Here is a 22,513-nt window from a genome sequence, read left to right on the forward strand (position 1 = left end):
GGTAGGGAAATGAAAAATAAAGAGAAGGGAAATCAAGGAAGAATATACTGGAGAATTTTAAAATGTATGTATTCTGGGGTTTCCCAGTTTCCCAGATGACCATCCAACATCCAAGTTTACCAGTTTCATGACCTTTCTCAAGGTCGGTAAAAAAACACCAGGAATCTGTGAAAAGAGGCAAATGTTCCTTTTCCTGTCAGTGGGAAGCCAGAGGCTTGCCCATTGTCATCTAAGGCCCACACTATGGGAAGCATTTATCTTCAGACCCTCAATTCCCAGCACCAAACCCCTCACAGGGGACATCTTGTTGTTTAAAGAGCTCTCAGGAATAAACAGAAGGATAACAGCAAAATCCAGACAAGCAATCATGCCAAATCTTGTCAAGTGCACCAGGGGCAAAAGGACCTTGAACTATCTGCCCACCTCCCATCTTGTAAAGAATGAGAGTGGAGTTCCTCTTGTGGCGCAGGGGAAACAAATCCAACTGGTATCCATGAGGATGCAGGTCCATCCCTGGCCTTGCTCAGTGGTTTGGCAATCTGATATTGCCATGGTGGTGTAGGTTGCCGATGCAGCTCAGATCTGGCATTGCTGTGGCAGTGGCGTAGGCCAGCAGCTATAGCTCCGATTCAACCCCTAGCCTGGGAATCTCTGTTTGTTGTAGGTGCCACCCTAAAAAGACAAAAATAAATAAATAAATAAAATAAAAGTAAAGTAAAATTAAATAAAATAAAGTCAAATAAAATAGTAAAATAAAATAAAATAAGAGCAATGATGGCCCTTCCTCTGACCACCAGCTCCACTTCCTCTCAGATACTCGTATAACACTGGTGATTGGATTCTGAGCAAATATGCCCTCCTGTCAATCTCCTAAACTGAATGGAGGCAACGATTTGTTAGTTGTCTGAAAATTTCCAAGCGTTCCAAATCAGCTCAATTTCCTGGACCTGGGAAAGAAAGCTCAGCAGGCTCTGTGCCCTGGCATCCTGGGAGCTGAGGTGCTGCCAAGTCCCTGCTCTGGGAGCCAGCGATGTAATGGAGATAAGGTAAATTGCATTGTTGTTTTGGTTTGGACCTGAAAGGCAAACATCCAATTTGAGATCAAATAAATGGATTCTGGGCCTGAATAAGCGTTTTCAATAGGCTTCACTCTAGAGCAGTCTGAAAATCAGAAAGATGTACCAGCAAAATTATGCCTATGTTTCCTGAACTAAAAAAGGAGGAGACCTCCCCCACTCGTCAACCAATTCCCAAGGATAGGATGCATCTATACCAGGCCCTATGTTTTACATTTAAAAAAGTAAAGTCACAGGCTTAGGGAATAGAGAAGGGTCATATACAATTTTGACTTGAGTGAAGACAAACAGAATTTTAATTTATAGAACCAATGATTCCAAAATTAAAACAGCTAAGGTTTATTTAATGATTACTAGGTGCTTCACACTGCTTCAAGTACTTTATAACTATACAATATTGCCAACTCACTATTTGCAAAATAGTAATAATAATGATAATGATAACACCCCCCCACACACACACACTATGAATGAAGTAGGTACTATTACTATTCCTAATTTACAGAGGAAAAAACTGCTAGTGCCAAGATTCAAAATTAGGACTTCTGACTCTAAATCTCAAGAGCATAACTACTAATCTATGTAGAAAGCAGTCTTACAATGCATTACATTAAAAAAAGTTTTTCAGGATTTATGAGTCTCACCTATAATAAAGCACACACCTTCTTTCCCCCTCCAAATAGCTATATTTAGCCCTGCCTTTAGTTTATAGAATTTCACATTGTCAGAGAAGCAACATCTCAAAGACAGAGGGATCCTCTTTCAAACCTAGGATTGGTTTTGGCCCCGCAAAACAATTTCTTTTCTCTTTGCTAGGGATTGGTGGACATGTGACACAGATCTGGTGATGAGACGTGGCGAACTCTGCTAGAGGTGTTTGGGGAAGGTTTTCACTCCATGATGAATAGATATACTGAAAGAGTCCTCGACTTTTTTCCTTTTGTGAATGTGTGGAAAGCATGATGCTAGGAGTTGAGACAATTATTCTAGGCTTGTCAGCCTACGGACAAAAAAAGCCAACATGCTGAGGATGGCAGAACAGAGAGATTTTTAAACACCTGGGTGTCTAATGACAGAAGGAGTCTACACATCAAACCTGGACTCCCCCACCTCCAGATTCTTGCTATAAGGATAGTTTTCGACCTTTGTGGCTTAAGCTATCGTAAGGCATTGTGTCACTTTGCCTCCGAATGCATCCTAACTTATACATATATCCTTTGAGTATGTATAGAACCTATGTTATGTCTATACATTTTTTTGCCTTTCGTCATTCCAGTTGACTTGTAGCTACTTGGTCAGATAAGACCAGTCAGTCAAGGGAGGAAAGGAAATGTATCTGAGCAGCAACTTATCAACACTGTTCTGGAAAAAAAATTTTTTTAATTTAAAAAGGCTCAAGACTGCTGTGCTATCATTTACCAATCCCTGAGCCCAAATCTTTCTTAGATGCATTCACCTGCAGGCTATGACTCAGCAGTAAGCAGAAAGAAATAGATCCCCAGTTTCTTCATTAGTCAAATCAGCTATCTGAACAAGGTGATCTTTAGGAAAATTTCAGCACTGACATTTTATGCTTCATGTTCTATCCATCTATCTATTAAGAAGGGTTATGTGCTAATTATTTCTAAAGACACCCTATAAATAGTGACAATATCTTTAAATACTTGATAAAATTGTAACAATTCATCATAGCCCTAAGTCCTTCCTCTCTGCAGACTTCAGTGCCTCATCAGGAAAATGTAGATAATGAGGAAAATAAATACTTTCTAAGGCCCTTTTCAGCTCAGTCCCTCTTGAATCTGGCCAGATTCTTAAGTATTTGCATAGATTTTTTCAAAGCTTATGCAGTCAGGTCCTGGTAATGTCTGGATCATATAGAAGACTTTTCTGGAGCACATACCTAAAGTAAAAGTTAACTGACTTAAAACTGTGAGCTCCTCATTCCCCAGCTTCTCCTAACACACCATATGGAACATAGTTGGTTCTCAGTAATTACTGGTAATCCAATAGCCATTTTTTAAAGCCTTTTACCTTTCTTCCCTTTTTTACTATAGTATAGTTGATTTACAACGTTGTGTTACTTTCAAATGTATAGCAAAATGATTCAGTTGTATGTATGTGTGTGTATATATATGTGTGTGTTTTATATATATATATTATTTTTCATATTCTTTCCCTTTATAGGTCATTACAAAATATTGAATATAGTTCCCTGTGCTATATAGTAGGTCCTTGTTTAGCTATTTCATAGATAACAGTGTGTATGTGTTAGTCCCAGACTCCTAATTTATCCCTTCCTAACACCCCCTTCCCCTTTGGTAACCATTAAGTTTGGTTTCTATGTCTGTGGGTCTATTTCTGTTTTGCATATAAGTTCATTTGTATTTTTTTTTAGATTCCACATATAAGAATTATCATATGGTATTTGTCTCTGTCTGTCTTCCTTCACTTCGTATGAGAATCTCTAAATCCATCCATAGAGCATCTACTATCTGACAGAGATTTTAAATAGGGTATCTCAGCTCCTCATAATAATCCTGCAAGGGCAGTAGTTTTACATCCAGAACCTGAATAAAACTCTCCTGCCTAGAGGCCAGTCTCTGCATGGTGTCCCATCCAAAATAAACCCTAACCCAAACTCAACAACTTGAAAACTTAGTAGGTCTTTAATGAAGTCTTGGAAGATAGGGCAAAAGGGAGAATTACATGGCAAAACATAACAGCAGCATCTCCTTTTTACCCATCTTTCCTCCTAAAACCTCCCACAGCACCACGAAGATTCCCATCTCCATCTTCTCCAAACACTCTAACAAAACTCCTGCCTCTTCCCCATTCTAGTTCACCCCTTTTGGATCTATTCTGTCCTTTGGGGAGTGGTCTTATGCCTCTAAGTGTTTAGCCTCTCTAAGGTCTCCTGTTTTCCCACTGATTCTCCAAGTACGTTCTGTAAATATCAATGGCACCAGCCTCAATCCTCTGACCTGGAGCCCATGCTCATCCACCACATCATGCGATAGACATGCACCATTCTCTTCATGCAAACTGCTCTCCTCATGTACATCTTTGAAGCAGTGACTGACTCAGAACCACCCAAGGAACTTATCAAATATACAAACGTCCTGGTCTGCACACCAGTCCCTCTGAATCAGAGTGTCCTAGGGTGAGATCCAAGATTCTAAATTTTTAGTAAGCTTCCCACATGGTTCTGAGGCATAGTCAGGTTTTGATGTACCGCTTTACTTACACCAGAGAGGCTTTAGAATTCAGCAATAGGGTCACTCAAGCCCACAGGAACAGGAATATTCCGCCGACTCCCATTTTACTGTCTGGTCTTCCTTTCAACCTGGTGTTCCAGGTACACAAAAAAATCCTCCATTCCTGAGCCCTTTAGGTTTCAAAAATATGTTAGTCAGCGGTGACGTGCAGCCAGAATGCTTTCCACAGAGAACTGGGACCGGAGAGCCATGCGGGCTGCGAGAGTGCCCCAAAGCCTTGCGGGTCTTTGCAACACAGTTTTTGTGAGAAATTATACACAAAAGTCACCACTGGGACCGCCAGAAACAATTTCTCCCTGAGGTGGGGCAATAAGAGCCTAAGCTTGACTGCCCTCCTTTCTGGGGGACTGGTGACAAGAGGGTGTCAGATGGTGACAGAGCAGAGAGTGCTGAGAGCTACGGAGACAGAGACAGACGTCAGAAAGCAAACCCTTCACAGAACCAGGAAGTGGGCCCCCAAGGAAGAGGAGATGCAAACAGCAGGATTTTCATAGAGAGAACCACCCCCCACCCCCCCGACCACCCCCAGCAGTGGCTTCCTTCACAGCATGTGGGCCCTGAGCTAAGAAAAAAGACACTCACTGGGCTGAAGTGACACCTTAAGGAAGAGGAGGAGGGCTTGAGGCCTCAGATCCCAGGGCGCCCATGAGGATCAAACCATCAAGAGGATGGGAGGCCGGGCCTAGGCCAAGGGCAAGCCTTTTATCACCCAAGTGCTCACTGCAAGGTTCTCCCTTCTGAGTCCCCCTCCAAGCCCTGTTTTATTTGGAACGAATGCCAACATCTGGCAGCTCTGTATTGGACCCCTGAAAAAACTTTAGCCCCTGAAGAGAAAACACCCTGACCTCATTAAAAGGTGATCTTACCACACAGATTCTGAAGACAGCTTTAGCAGGAGGGCCAGTGCATTTTGAAACTCAATTGCGTTGCATGATTAGAAGCAATTACTGTCAACAAACATTTATCAACGATCTACTGATGCGCTAGGCCTGAAGAACATGTGGGCAAGAGTGAATCAACCCTTTGGCAGAGCACAGAGTACCAGAAATCAGAACACAGGATCTGACAAGCATAACTGTCCTTGTGAATCTGCTGGAACAGAAAATTTGAGCACAGATCTACCTCAGAAAAACCAAAATATTTGCTTGCTCGAAATAAGGCTGGAAGGGTCAGTGGAATCATGGATCAAAACAGTTAATCAGGAAGTTCCCGTCATGGCTCAGCAGTAATGAATCTGACTAGCATCCATGAGGACACGGGTTCAATCCCTGGCCTCGCTCAGTGGGTTAAGGATCTGGCTCTGCCAAGAGCTGTGGTGTAGTTCACATACGAGGCTCGGATCCTGCGTTGCTGTGGCTGTGGTGTAGGCCAGCCCCTGTAGTTCTGATTCGACCCCTAGCTTGGGAACCTCCATGTGCTGCAGGTATGGCCCTAAAAAGACAAAAAAAAAAAAAAAAAGTTAATCAGTTGTACACACTTATGATTAAGTCCAACGTAATCATAACATGAGTTCAGATCCAACGCCGAACACAGCTACAGCCATCTGTACGAGTGAAAGAGACTTACCCTTCTCTAGGCAGATTCCACAGCCCAGTGCAACCAGTCGAGGTGATCACGTCTCTGGCTGGCTACAGGGACAGGCACACAGGGAACTTTTTTGTTACTTCATGCCCCTCTGTTTCTCATACATCCAAGTATATCCCCTCCCCTTTCCTTTTTGCAGTATTCCTGCCTTCAGTCTTGTTTTGAATGGACTGGCATTGCCCTTGGTTTCTAATACTGGTTTTCAGCATTACTTTAGGCAGTGGAGCACTTGTAGCAAAATAAACTTTCTATGCAACTCCGATATTTTAAGTATAAAAACAGATATCTCTGAGTCTGTCCTACCCCCAGACCCACTCCAGCCTCAGGAGCAACCCTGGAATCTAAGGAACAGAATTACTCTAAAACCTCAGTCAGCACCATTTTTTGCCTCTGACACAGAGACTCTAAACTACCATACCAATATTGTTCTCCTTCTTTCTTAGTAATTAATTCATCAATAATTAATTAATTAGTAATTAATTCATCAATAATTAATTAATTAGTAATTAATTCTAATAAGAGTGGGAATGAAACCAATTAAAAGATGGCATTTCCCAGCCTGTCTTGCTACTACATAAAGCCAATACTGATTAAAGTCTGGCCAGTGATAGGTAAACGGGAGTGTTATACAAGACTCCCAGGAAGGCTTGTTAAAACTAGGAGTTGTGCCTTTTCTATTCTTCTATTTTTCCTCCTTCCTGCTTTCTCAAACATGGGCATGAGGGCTGGAGCTTCAGCGACCATATTGGACCATTATGTTGCTTGGAAATTAGAGGCTATAGAGATTGTGAAACAGAAAAGATAGACAGAGCCTGTGTTTAAATGACTTCGTGGTGTTGTCACACCAGTTCTGACTTTCCTATCTCTGGACTTCTTTTATGTGAGAAAATAAGCTCTGTGTGTCTAATAAAACATTGCTTAGGTTTTTCTATAATTTGTAGCTATATCAACTCCTCACTACAGAACTTGTCTATAGTTAAAAAACTTTTCCAATAAAAAATTTCACTTTCTTAGGTACCATGTATGTCAAGGAAAAATTATGAAGAACTGGGATAAATGCACCAAGAAATTAAGGTATATAATGGATCAAATTCGTTTATAAAACTGATAATAATAGTGCTTACTATATGCTAGGCTGTCTGCTAAGCATTTGTGTGTACACTTTCATTTACTACTCAAGTCAACCACGTCAGGCAGGTGATGTAATGAATAGTTTTCAGATGAAGAAATCAAGTCTGAGAGGAATTCATAATTTGTCAAATCTTCACAGCAGAGGAGTTCCCGTCGTGGCGCAGTGGTTAACGAATCCGACTAGGAACCATGAGGTTGCGGGTTCGATCCCTGCCCTTGCTCAGTGGGTTAACGATCCGGCGTTGCCGTGAGCTGTGGTGTAGGTTGCAGATGCGGCTCGGATCCAGCGTTGCTGTGGCTCTGGCATAGGCTGGTGGCTACAGCTCCAATTCGACCCCTAGCCTGGGAACCTCCATGTGCCGCAGGAGCGGCCCAAAGAAATAGCAAAAAGACAAAAAAAAAAAAAAAAAAAAATCTTCACAGCAGAGCAGAAATTTGAGACTACATCGCCTTTCTATAACAAACTTCAAATGAAAGATTTAAAAGTCTAAGCAAATTAGGTGGGTCAATAAAAGGCTTTTTTTTTTTTTTTTTTAACATCCACATCCACGGCATATGGAAGGTCCCAGGCTAGGGGTTGAATTGAAGCTGCAACTGTCAGCCACAGCCACAGCCACGATAACTTGGGATCTGAGCCATTCTGCAACCCACACTACAGCTCACATCAATGCTGGATCCCCGACTCACTGAATGAGGCCCAGGATCGAACCTGCACACTCATGGATACTAGTCAAATTTGTTTCTGCTGAGCCACAAAGGGAACTCCAAAAGGGTCTTTTCAAATACTTAATAATAAGGACAATTTAAGGATAGTATGGCTAACTTATGTTCTCCTTTGTGATTTAAACTTGAAGCAAGGCAGCTCTGCAATCAGACCAAACTGGGTACAAAGCCTTACTCTTATCTTTTCCTAATGGTGTGATCTTGGGCAAAATTCTTTAACTTCTTTCAGGCTTAGTCTGCCTTGCACTGTGAGGTGTGGGTTAATGAACTAATGCATGTGAAGTTTAGAACTTAGTGCTTGCATGTGATAGGTAAGCTATTCTCAGTTTCATAACACAGGGCAGGGTAAAATGAGAGGAATGAGGTAAGAGGCAATCCACTTATTTTCAAAAGGATTTGAGGAGTTCCTGCTGTGGTGCAGTGGTTAAAGGATCTGGTATAGGATTCAAACCCTGGCCTGGGAACTTCCACATGCTGTGGATATGGCCATAAAATTTTTAAAAACAGGAGTTCTCGTCGTGGTGCAGTGGTTAATGAATCTGACTAGCAACCATGAGGTTGTGGGTTCGATCCCTGCCCTTGCTCAGTGGGTTGGCGATCCAGCGTTGCCGTGAGCTGTGGTGTAGGTCACAGACACGGCTCGGATCCCACGTTGCTGTGGCTCTGGTGTAGGCTGGCAGCTACAGCTCCGATTCGACCCCTAGACTGGGAACCTCCATATGCCGAGGGAGTGGCCCTAGAAAAGGCAAAAAAGACCAAAAAAAAAAATTTTTTTTTAAATAAAAATAAAACAGGGAGTTCCTGTTGTGGCTCAGTGGTAACAAACCTGACCAGTATCCATGAGGACATATGTTCGATCCCTGGCCTCACTCAGTGGGTTAAGGATCCCACATTGCCATGAGCTGTGGTGTAGGTCGCAGACATGGCTCAGACCCCACATTGCTATGGCTGTGTTGTAGGCCAGCAGCTGTAGCTCTAATTGGATCCCTAGCCAGGGAACTTCCATGTGCTGCAGGTGTGGCCCTAAAAAGACAAATAAAATAAAATAAAATAAAATAAAATAAAATAAAATAAAACAAAACAAAACAAGAGGACTTGAAAATAGCTCCTTGGAAATCTGACAGAACAGAAAAATATGCATGGTGTTTGCAAGCCTTCTAATTATGAGAAGCTGAGTAAGATATCTCTCTTTATTCTCAGTTTTCTCAACTGTGGAGTCACAATTTCTTTTACACGGGGTCATTGGAAAAAAGAAACAATTAGCCTTGGAATGCTGTGTGGTATTTGTGATTATTATCAGAGCTAGGCTTCACTAACTGGCCATTTCTTAATTTTTTCCAAATGAAGTGACAAACTACCTATCTTACTTTCTTATTTTTCTTATTTCAAGCTGCTACTAGGATTTCTTACATATTGTGGAAATTAATACCAAAAATTATGATTCAAAAATAACTAACCCTCGGGAATTCCCGTCGTGGCTCAGCAGTAAGGAGCCCGACTAGTATCCAGGAGGATGTGGGTTCAATCCCTTCCCTCGATCAGTGGGTTAAGGATCCGGCATTTCCGTAAGCTGTAGTGTAGGTCAGACACAGCTCAGACTGGATGTTGCTATGGCTGTTGTGTAGGCCAGCAGCTATAGCTCCAATTCAAGCCCTAGCCTGGGAACTTCCATATGCCATGGGTGCGGCCCTAAAAAAGGCACACACACCAAAAAAACACTAATCCTCATAAATGAAGAATCAGAATTGGATAATAGAAAAAATAAAGTATGGCAAGAACTCAGAATGGTAATTTTTTCAGCGATAATGGTAATTTCTAAAATCATAAAACTTGTTAGGAGACTACATCAACATGTAAAACTTATATGTATCAAAAAATACAGTCAACAGAATGAAAAGGTAACCTGTGTGATAGGAGAAATGCAAGTAATATATCCAATAAAAGGTTAATATCCAGAATATATAAAGAACTCCTATGAATTAACGACAGAAATAACCTGATTTTTAAAATGGGCAAAAGACTTAAATAGATATCTCTCCAAAGAAAATATACAAATGGCTAACAAGCATATGAAAAGATGTTCAACATCACTAATTATTAGGGAACTGAACATCAAAACCACAAGGAGATATCACTGCATACCCATATTAGGATGGCTACTATCAAAAAGATAGAAAATAACAAGTATTTGAAAAGATATGGAGAAACTGGGAAATTTGTGTACTGTTGGTAGGAATATTAAATGATGACCCATTATGGGTCCTTCAAAAAAAATTCTATTAAACATAGAATTACAATGTGACTCTGCAATTCCACTTCTGGACATGTAACCAAAGAAAAAATCAAAGAATGTTTTTGTTTGTTTTGTTTTTTTGGGGGGGTTGTTTTTTGGTTTTTTTGTTTGTTTGGTTTTTTCTTTTTGTGACTATACCTGTGGCATATGGAAGTTCCCTGGCTAGGGGTTGAATTGGAGCTACAGCTGCCAGCCTACACCACAGCCACAACAATGTGAGATCCGAGCTACGTCTGTGATCTACACCATAGCTCATGGCAGTGCCAGATCCCTAATCCACCGAGCAAGGCCAAGGATCAAACTCATATCCTCACGGATACTAGCTGGGCTTAGCCACAATGGGAACAAGAGATATTTGTATACCCATGTTCATAGCAGCAATAGTCAATAAATAGCTAGAAGGTAGAAGCAGCCCAAGGGTCCACAAACAGATGAATGGATAATCAAAATTATATATACCAATAGTTGTAATTCAAAAATGCTAACCCTAATAGGTGAAGAATCAGAATTAGATGATAGGAGAAAAAAATACGGCAAGCACACAGAATGATTATATATTATATATGATGGAATATTATTCAGCCTTAAAAATGAAAGAAATGCTGACATGTGCTACAATGTGGATGAGCCTCGAGGACATTATGCTAAGTGAAATGAGTAAGTTGCAAGAAGACAAGTCTTTTATGATTTCCACTCATATGGAGTAGCTAAAGTAGCCAACTTTATAAAAACAGAAAGTAGTATGGTAGGTTCCAGGGGCTTGGGGGAAGATAAAATGAGAGTGGTTGTTTAATGGGTATAGAGTTTAATTTTGCAGGATAAAAATATGCTGGGGATTGCTTGCACAATAATATGAATATACTGAACACTACTGAACCGTATACTTAAAATGGCTAAGGTAGTAAATTTTATGTTATGTGCATTTACTACAATTGAATAAAACTGTTAGGCAAATAGCAATAGGAGGAAGTATAAAAGACATGGAATGGAAGAATGAGCAGGTGATAAAAGTACAGCTACACTATGTGGGCATCAGAAACCCACTTGACAACCACTTCCATAAAAGTTGTGCTCCAAATTAAATTGGCCTGTTTTGAATGTGCTCATCTAAATGGAATGCTGGCAGGGTGAAAATACTACATAATCAGGAATAAATGGGAACTACGTCTGGTTGGAAGCAAAAGGCCCACTGGGGCATGTTGGAGGCTGGTGTTGGAACTGGCCTCGTTTAACAAACTCATTAATGACCTAGAAGAAAACGGAAATAGCCGCTGCTAATGAAATTTGCAAAGATAATGTTGGCAATGCCCTGGACTTGGCCATAATAGCATAAGCATCACTGGGATAGAGAGAGATTTTCCACTAGGTAGTTAATTGGATTAAACCAATGACTTCCTGGGATAAGAACACTTGCTCATTTCCAACTCTTATCTCCAGAGCAGAAAGCAAATTCTGAAATGTGATGCAGTTCATGAAACCATACTTGATAGAGGCCAGTAGAAGAATGGTATTTTCCCAGAGCACGATTCTGCCTTTGTCCTTTATTTCTAGTTGGAAGACAACAGAATCTATACTTTAAAAAAATATAAGAGGAGTTCCTATTGTGGCTCAGTGGGTTAAGAACCCAACATAGTGTCTGTAAGGTTGCAGATTCAATCCCTGGCCTCCCTCAGTGGGTCAAGGATCTGGCATTGCCTTAAGCTGCAGTGTAGGTCACAGATGCAGCTTGCATCTAGCATTGCTGTGGCTGTGGTGTAGGCTGGTGGCCGCAGCACCAAATCAACCCCAAGCCTGGGAACTTCCATATGCACAGGTGCAGCATATGGTGATAGAAGTACAGTAAGATATAAGAAAGGAGAAGTTGAGAAAGGCAGGGGAGATACCATGTTGTTTCCATGGAGGAAAGTCTGGGCAAGACACCCACATAAACTTAACTTACAGGCCCTGAAGTTTGTCACAGACTTTTGTCACCTTTTTCCCCTATTTAAAACCTGTCAGTGGTCTCCCAGGGCACTCAAGTGAAGTCTAAATTCTTTGACAAGGCCCCAAAAGATCAGCCTTGCCTCACCATCCTGCCTCATCTTGCACCACAGCCCTTCTCACCCATGTAACGGTCATCAGCTACTCTACTCTGCCTGCCCAGCAGCAGTTTCCCAGCTATGCCAACAGCACCACTCTTTTTCTTGGCAGACTTACCCCTTCCCCACTCTGAGTCATCATTTCATCCCTAACCATTGTGCTTGGTTCAGGGGTGAACAGAGGACTCAAGCTGTGCCAGTCTGATTCCATGCCAGAACTTACAGAGCAACAATCACTAAAGAGTAGCTCACGTGATGATGAGGTGGGCTGCTGAGAGACTGACCTCAGCCTATAGGGTTTCTCAGATGAAAGTGCTGCTGGCATGTTGAGTAGGATGATTCTTTGTTACGCAGCATCATCATTAGCATTTAGTGTTCCTGCGTTTGCACACAAACTTCCCTAAATTGTAAAAACAACAACCACAAAATAACACCTGAATATCACTCATGGTTGAGAACTACAAGACTCAGAACTCTTTGCCATGTGATGGAAATCTAAGAGTGAAGCAATTTGCTTGGGATATTCTGGTCTTCAGTTGACGTGTCACTTCCAAAGAGGTCTTTTCCTATGTCCCCAACCTAATAGGACATATGTCTGTGTAATGACACTACTTATTAGGTATAATACTGAACCAGTTTGAAAGTAATGCTTAATTGTGTGCTTATCTGCTTCATATCTCTTTTCTCCTACTAGACTGTAAGTTCTATGAAGAAAGGGGCTATTTTGGTTTCCAAAGACTGACATTCAATAAACATTTGTAGAGAAAGGAGACAAGGAAAAAGGAAGGTTGCTTGGAAACTAGTAACACTTTTTAGTGACTAGCATCTCAAGCCAACCTACAAAAGCCTGTTTAATCTAAGAACTTAAATGTCATCTCCCACACTGCTTTTATGAGAGACAGGAAGAGCTGGGATTATAGTAGGGCCCCAGGAGGCTCTCTATAAAACCAGTTCTGGGATTTCCACTGGCTCCTAAGAGGATACATCCCCATTCAGAAGAACAGGGACTGGAAGATGGAGGTGGAGGGTGGGAATCTGGCAGCGGTTTCATCAGCCCTTACTCCTGCATTCCCTCACTGCAGCCTTTACAGTGATGGCAGAAGCTCCAGCAGCTGGGGGCAGGGGGGCAGGTGCTTTCAGAGAGGGATCATATGTACCACTTTGGAAATCAGAGACCTGTCTTCTAAAATACTCCCTCTGCAGGAACCATATATTGTTTTGTGGTCACACAATACTATATTCCCCTTCCTCACATACTCCCATCCCCTCAGGGGAATGACTCTCCCTTTTATGGGTAGCCTTGATAGGATGGGAAAGCCAGAAGCCTGGCTCCCGCTTTGGAAGCCAACAGATCAAATCCTTCCTGCCATGGGCTGTCACAGAGCAAGCACAGCCAATCAGCTCTCTCCCAGAACTTTAAATATTGAGCAAGCAATATAAAGACTTTGAAAAAAAATAATTGGAGGACATTCGCCCAGGGTTGTAACCCTGATCATGACGTTCCTGCTGCCAGATTAGTCCTGACTTCTAGTTTTCTGGCCCTCAAGGGGTGTTTTGAACTCCTACCCATTTCTAGGCTTAGTTCTCAAATCTTGGACTCTTTCAATAAGATTCCAATAAAATCCCCTTCTGTCTGAATTTTCAAGGTCAGAGACATTGTGTGCCATGCAAGAGTCTAAATGGATTTTCTGAGGCCTGACCAAGTCATTCATTGCAGTTTCACATTTGCATTCATTCATTCCAAATATAGTTAATGAAAGTCCATTATGCCTCATGTGCTGCGCCAAGTGTTGGGTATACAAAAACAAATAAGATTCAAGCCCAGCCTAAGAGGACACATTCTGCTTGAGGAGGTGAAGAAAACACTCAGAAATTGAAGTTGGAGTGGTATTATCTGTTGCAGAGAGTCCTCAGAAAATGATGATCTAAACTCCTTCTCTCCCGTAGGCACATCTTCAGTCTCTCCCCCTCTCCTAGTCCTAATGGCTTCTGGAGCCTGTGGATAGCAGGTTTGAGTGAAGATTCAGGAACTGTGGAGTCTCTGCCGAGAGAACTTGTGCCAACTTTCTCCATGATGGACTAAGCAGGAGCACAGGAAGCCATAGTTGGAGAAGTCCAGAGTTGGGTCATAAGCACGGGATCACAGTAAGAGCTGGGATCCTGGGGAAGTTACCTGGGTTTTCAGGCTCTAAAAGGCCAAGAAGGATATGACTCGTAGACTGAGTCCTCCCTGCTCCAGAGTTGAGGAAAGCATGAGAAAGCCAGGGAGCAAGGAAGATTCTTCCAGAGCCCTGTAATCTGCCGGCATCCACACCACCCTAGCCACAGGGAAAAGGACAGCTTTGACTTCTACCACTGCTGAGGCTGCTGCCACATAAAAGGGCTTAAATGAGTAGTTCTGGGTCTCAGGGAGCTGAAGTGTCTCTCACCTAGGTGCCAGAAAGAAATTCCATCAGAAAACACTGAATGCATGTGCAGTGAGACAAAGCTGCTTCGGAAAAATGCCAACATTTTTAATATAAAAATAATGAGTATTTAACGGGACTTGAGAGCAGCACATGCAACAACAATGTCTTCTGGAGCCTAAAAAAAAAATCTCAACAAAGAGATTCAGGAGAGAAATCAGAATAGAAAGTGGTCATTGATGAGAACCAAATCAGCGGCCCAAATGGTCAAATATAAAAAAAGTCTTAAAGCATGAGGGAAAAATATAAAGAGATGGAAATCATGAGGAAAAATTTGAGACATGGAGACTATCCAGAAGACCCAATATGTGCATCATGATTGTTCTAAAAGAAAAATACAGTTATAATAAATAAGTCCATTTCTTCATGTATCCCTTTATTCTAAGAGTAAATATCCTGGTAATATTCCAAACTTTGGGTAAAAAGAAAAGCCTACCAAGCATTCAAATAAAAAGAACATAAACTCTATATGGGGAAAATAATCATAATGGCATCAGATTTTTTTACTGCAACCGTAGAAGCTGAAAAATAGTAAAATAATATCCATAGGCACTGTGAGATTGCAACTAAGATCGTGCACCCAGTCAAGATTATTCACTTATTAGAATGAAAGGAAAATGCATAGGAACATGCCAGAAATTCTAGAATGTATCACCCCTAAAGTTCATCCTTGGAAAAGAATCTAGGGAAGATATCCACATGCAAAGAACAAGGTTGGATCCCTACTTAACACCATGCAAAAAATTAACTCAAAATGGATCAAAAGCCTAAAATTATAGCTAAAATTATAAGACTCCTAGGAGAAAACATAGGAGTAACTCTTCATGACCTTGTGTAAAGCAATGGTTTTTTAGCTGTGTCACTGAAATTACAAGCAATGAATGAAAATATAGAAATACTGAACTTAATCAAAAGTAAAAATGTCTGTGTTTCAAATGACACCATCAAGAAAGTGAAAAAGACAACCCGTAAAATGGGAGAAAGAATTCACAATGCGTATATCTGATAAAAGGCATGTATCCAGAATATAAAAAGATCTCTTTTCAGTTCAATATTTAAAAGGTAGACAACTCAATTTTTAAATAGGCAAAGGATCTGAATAGACATTTCTTCCAATAGACATACAAATGGCCAATTTAAAAAAAAAATGAAAAGAACGCGGATAAAATTAGCCATTAGAGAAGTGCAAATCAAAATGACTTGAGGGAGTTCCCACTGTGGCTCAGTGGTAACGAACCCGACTAGTATCTATGAGAGTGCCAGTTTGAGCTCTGGCCTCGCTCAGTAGGTTAATGCCTTGCTCACGGCATTGCTGTGCCCGTGGCCAGCAGCTGCAGCTCTAATTCTACCCCTAGCCTGGGAATTTCCATATGCTGTGGGTGTAAGTCTCAAAAAAAAAAAAAAAAAAAAAAAGCAAACCTACAATGAGATATCATTTCACAACCACTAAGATAGATATAATTTAAAACTTCAATTAAAATTTTTTAAAGACAGATAATAATAACTTTTAGAGAGGATAGGGAAAAGTTGGATCCTTATATATGGCTGTAGGAATGTAAAATGGTGTAGCCACTTTGGAAAATAGTTTGGCAGTTCCACAAAATGTTAAAAAAAGTCACCACATGATTTAGCAATTCCACTCCTAGGTATATACCCAAGAAAAATGAAAACATTTGTTCATATGAAATCCTACACATGAAAGCACATAACAGCATTATTCACAGTGGGAAAATGGGAGCAATTCAATGTCCATCAACTAACAAATGGGTAAAAATGTACCATATCTATACAATAAAATGTTATTTGACAATAAAAAAGAACGAAATATTGGTACATTCTTCAACATGGAAGAGCCTAAGGAACATTATGCTAAGTGAAAGAAGCTGGTCACAGAAGAACATATGTAATTCCTTTTACATGGAATGTTCAACTCTATAAAGACTGAAAATATATGAGTTGCCACCTGGGGCTGGTGAGAGTGGGAGGGATGGGAATGGGCTGACTGTGAAGGGTAAGGAGTTTGGAGGAGGGAGTTGCTTCAGGGCATAGAGAAAATGTTCTAAAGTTATGTCATAGAGATTCACTGCGTGACTAAACATACTAAAAACCACTAAAATGTACACCTTAGATGAATATCTCATTAAAGATGTTTACAGCCAAATTAAAACTAATGTTTTCAATCATACAAGCCACATTAAAAAAAAAAAAAACCTAGAGGAGACTTTAGCAATAACAAAGTAGGATAGATACTTTTGAAAGGAAGAAAAAAAACAAGAGACTGAATAATGAGCTGGCAGTAATATATGAGTAGTTGAAGCTAAATGGATAATAATGAATTACCTGATAGGAAATACATGTGTTTTTAAAGGCCTTCTGAAACAGAAGATCTATATACTCCAAAAAAATAACTGTCCAAACTAAACGTACTCAAAAGCCTAGGAATAGCAAAACCTGGCAGTTGGGGGAAAGAAGGGGAAATAAAAGCTTTCCCTTTTAAGTTCTCATCTTATTAGGGCGGAATGAAGCTTGGCATGACATATCTTGTGGGGCTAAATGTGCATCTTGGTGGAGGAATATTGTTGAATATTGTTTTCAAACAATGTAAGAAACATGTGTCTGGTGATTACTGCAGAGAAAGTTAATTAAACATTAGTCAAAGGGAGGAGTTCCCTTTGTGGCTCAGCAGAAACAAATCTGACTAGTATCCAGGAGGATTTGGGTTGGATCCCTGGCCTTGCTCAATAGGTCAGGGATCCAGCATTGCTGTGAGCTGTGGTGTAGGTCACAGAGACAGCTCGGTTCCCACGTTGCTGTGGCTGCGGTGTAGGCTGGCAGCTGTAGCTCTGATTCACCCCCTAGCCTGGGGAACTCCATATGCCCCAGGTGTGGCCCTAAAAAGCAAAAAAAATTTAAAAATTTTAAAAAAAATAAAGCATTAGTCAAAGGAAAAGCAAAGTAGAACTTTCAGATGAACAAGGGAAGCAGAGTGGGGAATGGAATAAAGAGCAGCTTGAACAAACCTGCCAATATAAGAAAAGAAATAACAGTGTGAAATAATACTTTATGTCCTCCAATTAGGTTTGGCTGAAGTTTTCTCATGGTTACACTGGGTTTACAGGTTTTTGGAAAGAATACCACGAAAACGAAATACCTTTTTTGTCACATCATGTCAGGTGTTAGATGACATCCATGGAACATCCCTGGCGAAGGGAGTGTTTACCGGGTTTCTCTGCTGTAAAATGATCATTATTCTTTTCCTACTCAATTGTTTGGAAGCCAACAAATAAGTCTCCAACCTCGTGGATGGGAAAGCAGAAGCAAGGCAAGAATTCAGCACCACCTACAGGAATGGCAGTATCAGCATTTTGAAGGGCAAAGGGAACACTGAAATGAGGCTTTGAATCTTTTCCCTTATACAAATAAATGTTTTTAAAGCATAAGCATGAAAGTATTAAAGTCAAATCTATCAGTCATTACAATAAATGTGAAATGACTGAAATTCCCATTAAAAAGGAGAAATCGTTCAATGGGAGTGATGGTGAGATAAGAGTAGCCAGATACTGTTTACTATAAATATGTTTAAAACAAAGTGAAGATATCAGTTAATTAAAGGAATGAGTACCAAACAACTGCTTTTTTAAAAGAATGGAGCCAATATCAAACAAAGTAGAATTTAAATTTAAAAGTATTAAATAGGAAAAACAAGGGAACATTACATATTGAGACAAGGCTTACAGCATAATTTAAGAAGACAAAATGAGTTACAAATCTGTGTGCTTAAAGCAATTATAGCAGCTAAATGCTTAAGGAAAAAACTATTAGAAATGTAAGGAGAATTTAGCAAAATTTCAAATATAGTGAGAGACTTCACTGTACATCTTTCATATTTAGACAGATCCAGTATACAAAAGCAAACAACAAAGACATTGAGAAAATAAAAAAATCAAATTATAGATATATTTAAGAAAACTACTCATTTTTCTTCTTATGTACCTGGTATATTTATAAAAATCAATTGTGTATTTGTCCATGAGGAAAATATTATTTGAAAAAAATTAAGGTAGTTTAACAGGATTTAATAAAATGAATAATGAAAAAGTAATCAAAAGAAAATCTTAACTTTTAAAAATTAGAAATTAGAAATAACTTCCTGACTTATATAGAATATAATAGTATATACTTATACTATTCTGGTTTTTCTCTACAGAAACAGAATTGGAAAACAGGGACTCAAATACATATACACCATATCGATGTATATGTATAGTAGCACTAGTAACAATAACTAAAAGGTGGAAATAACTCTAATGTCCATCAGCAAACGAATGGATACACAAAAATGTAGTATATCCATACAATTGAATATTATTTAGCCACTAAATTGAATAAAGAACTGATGCACGCTACAACATGGATGAATCTTGAAAACACTATGCTAAGCAAAAGATGCCAGCCACAAAAGATCACATATTGTATGATTCAATTTATATAAAGTGTACAGAATAGTTAAATCTATAGAAACAGAAATTAAATTAATAGTTGTCTAAAGATGGAGAGCTAGGGAGAAATGAGAAGTGATTGAGTATGAGATTCATTCGTGGGGTAACAAAAATGTTCTAAAATTGGTTATGATACTGATTGTGTAACTCTAAATATTCTAAAGCTATTTAATTGGTTTCCTCAGAAGCTGGTTTCCCAGTACATAAGAATATACTTTTGAGGATGTTTATTGCATCATTGTTCATACTAACACAATAATTATTACAATTAGAATTACAATTGAGGTTATAGAAATAAAGTGACTTTTGATCTATAGGGGGATGTTTGGATTAATACAGTACATTCATACCATGAAATATGATAGTCATTAAAAAGCATGAATTCATTTCCTAACAATTGCCTTTAAAGAATTTCCATGTGTTTTTATGAGAAAGACAAATTGTTCAACTCTGTATATAATGTGATCACATTTCCATAATATAAGAAATGACTAATACCTGCTTGCTACTCATATATTTGTGTATATGTATGCACACAAACACACACACAAATGTTGTACATGATAATCACAGCATAAGGAGAAGTGTGGAAGAATGCCCCAGGAGGGGTGGGTCATTGGAGGTGTGGGGGAAAATGATGATGGACTTTCCAAACAGATACCAAAGCCATCTATGTGTCTGACACCTGGGTTTAAAAACTGAAAATATTGGAGTTCCTGTCGTGACTCAGTGGTTAACAAATCCGACTAAGAACCATGAGGTTGCAGGTTTGATCCCTGGCCTTGCTCAGTGGGTTAAGCAAATGTCGTGAGCTGTGGTGTAGGTCGCAGACGCAGCTTGGATCCAGTGTTGCTGTGGCTCTGGTGTAGGCTGGCAACAACAGCTCCGATTCGACCCCTAGCCTGGGAATCTCCATGTGTCGCAGGAGTGGCCCTAGAAAAGGCAAAAAGAGGAGTTCCTGTCGTGGCACAGTGGTTAACAAATCTGACTAGGAACCATGAGGTTGTGGGTTCGATCCCTGCCCTTGCTCAGTGGGTTAATGATCTGGCGTTGCTGTGAGCTGTGGCGTAGGTTGCAGACATGGCTCGGATCCTGTGTTGCTGTGGCTCCAGCGTAGCTACACCTCTGATTAGACCCCTAGCCTGGGAACCTCCATATGCCGCAGGAGCGGCCCAAGAAATGGCAAAAAGACCGAAAAAAAAAAAAAAGCTGAAAACTTTAAAGCCACTAAAATCTAAGATCGGTATAATTTAAATGTTAGCTTCACAGGATTCAGTCTCCATCACTCAGTAGTTGTGTTAGCACCACTTATTTGGGGCACATTATTTAAACTCTCTGTGCCTCAGTTTCCTTGGCTGAAAGGAAGATGAAAATAGTACCTAGTTCAGAGTACTTACTTGTAAGGATTGAGAAAGTTAATATGTACAAAACATTCAAATTGTGTTTGCCATTTTTGCTATCCATACTGCTGGTTCCTTTTGCAAATTTCATGCAAAACCACAGCTTGTCCTGTTCAGCAAGTAAACAGATGGTTATTTTTCTTCTTGTTGGCTTTTCTTCCTCTTCTCCCCACCTTTTTTTCCCATAATGGAAGGAAGCATGCTCCTGGCTTGTTCTGTGGCCACTCTGAAGTCATGGCAACACTGAAATGAGATGTAGGCCAAGCATCAGGCAAGGCCAAGTGATAATACAAACAGACTTAGCAGATTAGAAATATGGACAGCACATAATAAAATGAGATGTATCTTGGGAGAAAAAATGCAAACTAATTTCCCTAAGAAGAAAGTAGTTCAAGACAAGTTCAACCTGAAAGGGAAGAAATGTGCACCCAGGGAAATGGCGAAAAGGAAAGGGGAGAGGAAAGGGCACTGGCAAAAATGCAGCCAGAAAGTCCCTGTCCTACATAGCACGAGCCCAGGAAAAAGAGATAACACCTCATGGGATGCCCACGGATAAACATCTACTCATCCTATGGACTGTTCATTTGTACTTGATTTACATTTTCCAATTCTAACAGAAGCCAGGGGTCAAGTGGTTGATGTAACTGTACACCAAGAATATTTTTTCCGTTGCATTTGTCATTATTTTGGCAGTTTTCACAACCAAATTAGAGCAATCACGGGGGGTCTGAACCACTGCTGGGCACTGGGCCCTCACGACACGCACAAATACCAAATCTACTACCAAGGGAGGTCTCGGTCACAGAGCATAGGCACAGCCTTGGGTTCCAAAGCTATTGCCAAAAAATATATTCCAGCTGGTGCTGGGTGCTGAGCACTCATGCTGTGGCTGCCTCTGTAAACCGAATGTCCCTAGAGCCTGTCTTTCCTCTCCTGTAGGTCAGGTCACCTCAGGAGGCTTTGTGTCTGTAGACAAGAGCAATGAACTCCTCTTAATTAAGAACTAAGGCTTTAGTGTGAAACTGATCAATAAAGACAATCCTACTTGAAATCCTTCCCCATCTTAATTGGCTTAAAACTAACATCAATGGAGAAAACAAAGAGAGGCAGAATGTAATTAGCCTAAGGAACAGGTCTGGGAGGACCAGGAAAGCAGCAGATCCAGCAGAGGCTATGATACCTTTATCACATTCCTCCAGGGATGCAGAACTCCCGGTGAGGAAAATGATCAGCCTGGGAGGGAACCCCAGACGGTGACGACCTGCTTTCTCATTGTGGCAGAAAATGTCCTCGAGAACTAAATTTACCCCCGAAGCAGATCAATGTGTTTTCTGATTTCTCCTTTCAGACAATCTTGTGGATCTACCCCCAATACCTCAACATCACTGATTTGACTCTTCATTTAAATCCCCTTTATACAGGCTCCCAAACTAATCTCCCTCCCTCTCTGCCTTGAAGCCCCCCACCCTTACACACCACCCTTGAACACCACCCTCAAATTCACTTGTCCTTTAAACAATGAAATGTGTGTCACACAAGTGATTTCCCTAAAGCACTAATCTGATTATATCAGTGCCTCATGCCCCAATTTAAAACACACAGTTAATTTATTCAACAAAGTTTTAGTATGCACATATGTGTGTCTGGCACTGTGCTGGGCACTGAGGCTATGATGATGAAAAAAAGCAAAGAAGCCCCACTTTCATGAAGCTTAGAATATAATGGGGGAAGAAAGACAGTCCAGCGCTTACGTGGTTTGGCAACCAAGAAGACATGGTTAAATATTGTGAAGAAGAAGGGCCTGTGAGAGTCTGTCTCAGAGGCTCCATCTAGCCTGGGAGGTCAGGAGAAGGCCTTCCTGAACAAGCAACATGTGAGCAGAGATCTGAAACATAAACAGGAATCAACTAGGCCAATGCTTCCAGTAACCTATTAGCAGGCTAAGGAAATTAATTCATGTGTCACAACCAACGTCTTTTGAAATGAAAT

At 40.4% G+C, this 22,513-nt stretch overlaps 1 protein-coding gene across 13 annotated transcripts in view; it reads right to left on the reverse strand.

Moving 5' to 3' along the window:
• LOC100151788 (flavin-containing monooxygenase 5-like) overlaps window positions 1-22,513 on the reverse strand; it is a 281,467-nt gene that overhangs the window by 211,308 nt on the left and 47,646 nt on the right. For 7 of the 13 annotated variants that reach the window (XR_014843940.1, XR_014843941.1, XR_014843939.1 and 4 more), the window contains one exon: window positions 18,293-20,767. The exons of 2 other annotated variants lie outside the window; for them this stretch is intronic. The gene's annotated coding sequence lies outside the window, so the exon portion shown is untranslated. Of the gene's footprint in view, window positions 1-10,141; window positions 14,590-17,776; window positions 17,966-18,292; window positions 20,768-22,513 lie in introns of those variants that run through there. 4 more of the 13 variants (XR_002343366.2, XR_014843933.1, XR_014843936.1 and 1 more) reach the window with 3 other exon arrangements.

This window comes from Sus scrofa, chromosome 4, assembly GCF_054392235.1.
Source record: "Sus scrofa isolate SSC_HxYL_T2T_F1_AM1 chromosome 4, Sscrofa_HxYL_maternal_Yorkshire_Landrace_v2.0, whole genome shotgun sequence".
Lineage (NCBI taxonomy): Eukaryota > Metazoa > Chordata > Mammalia > Artiodactyla > Suidae > Sus > Sus scrofa.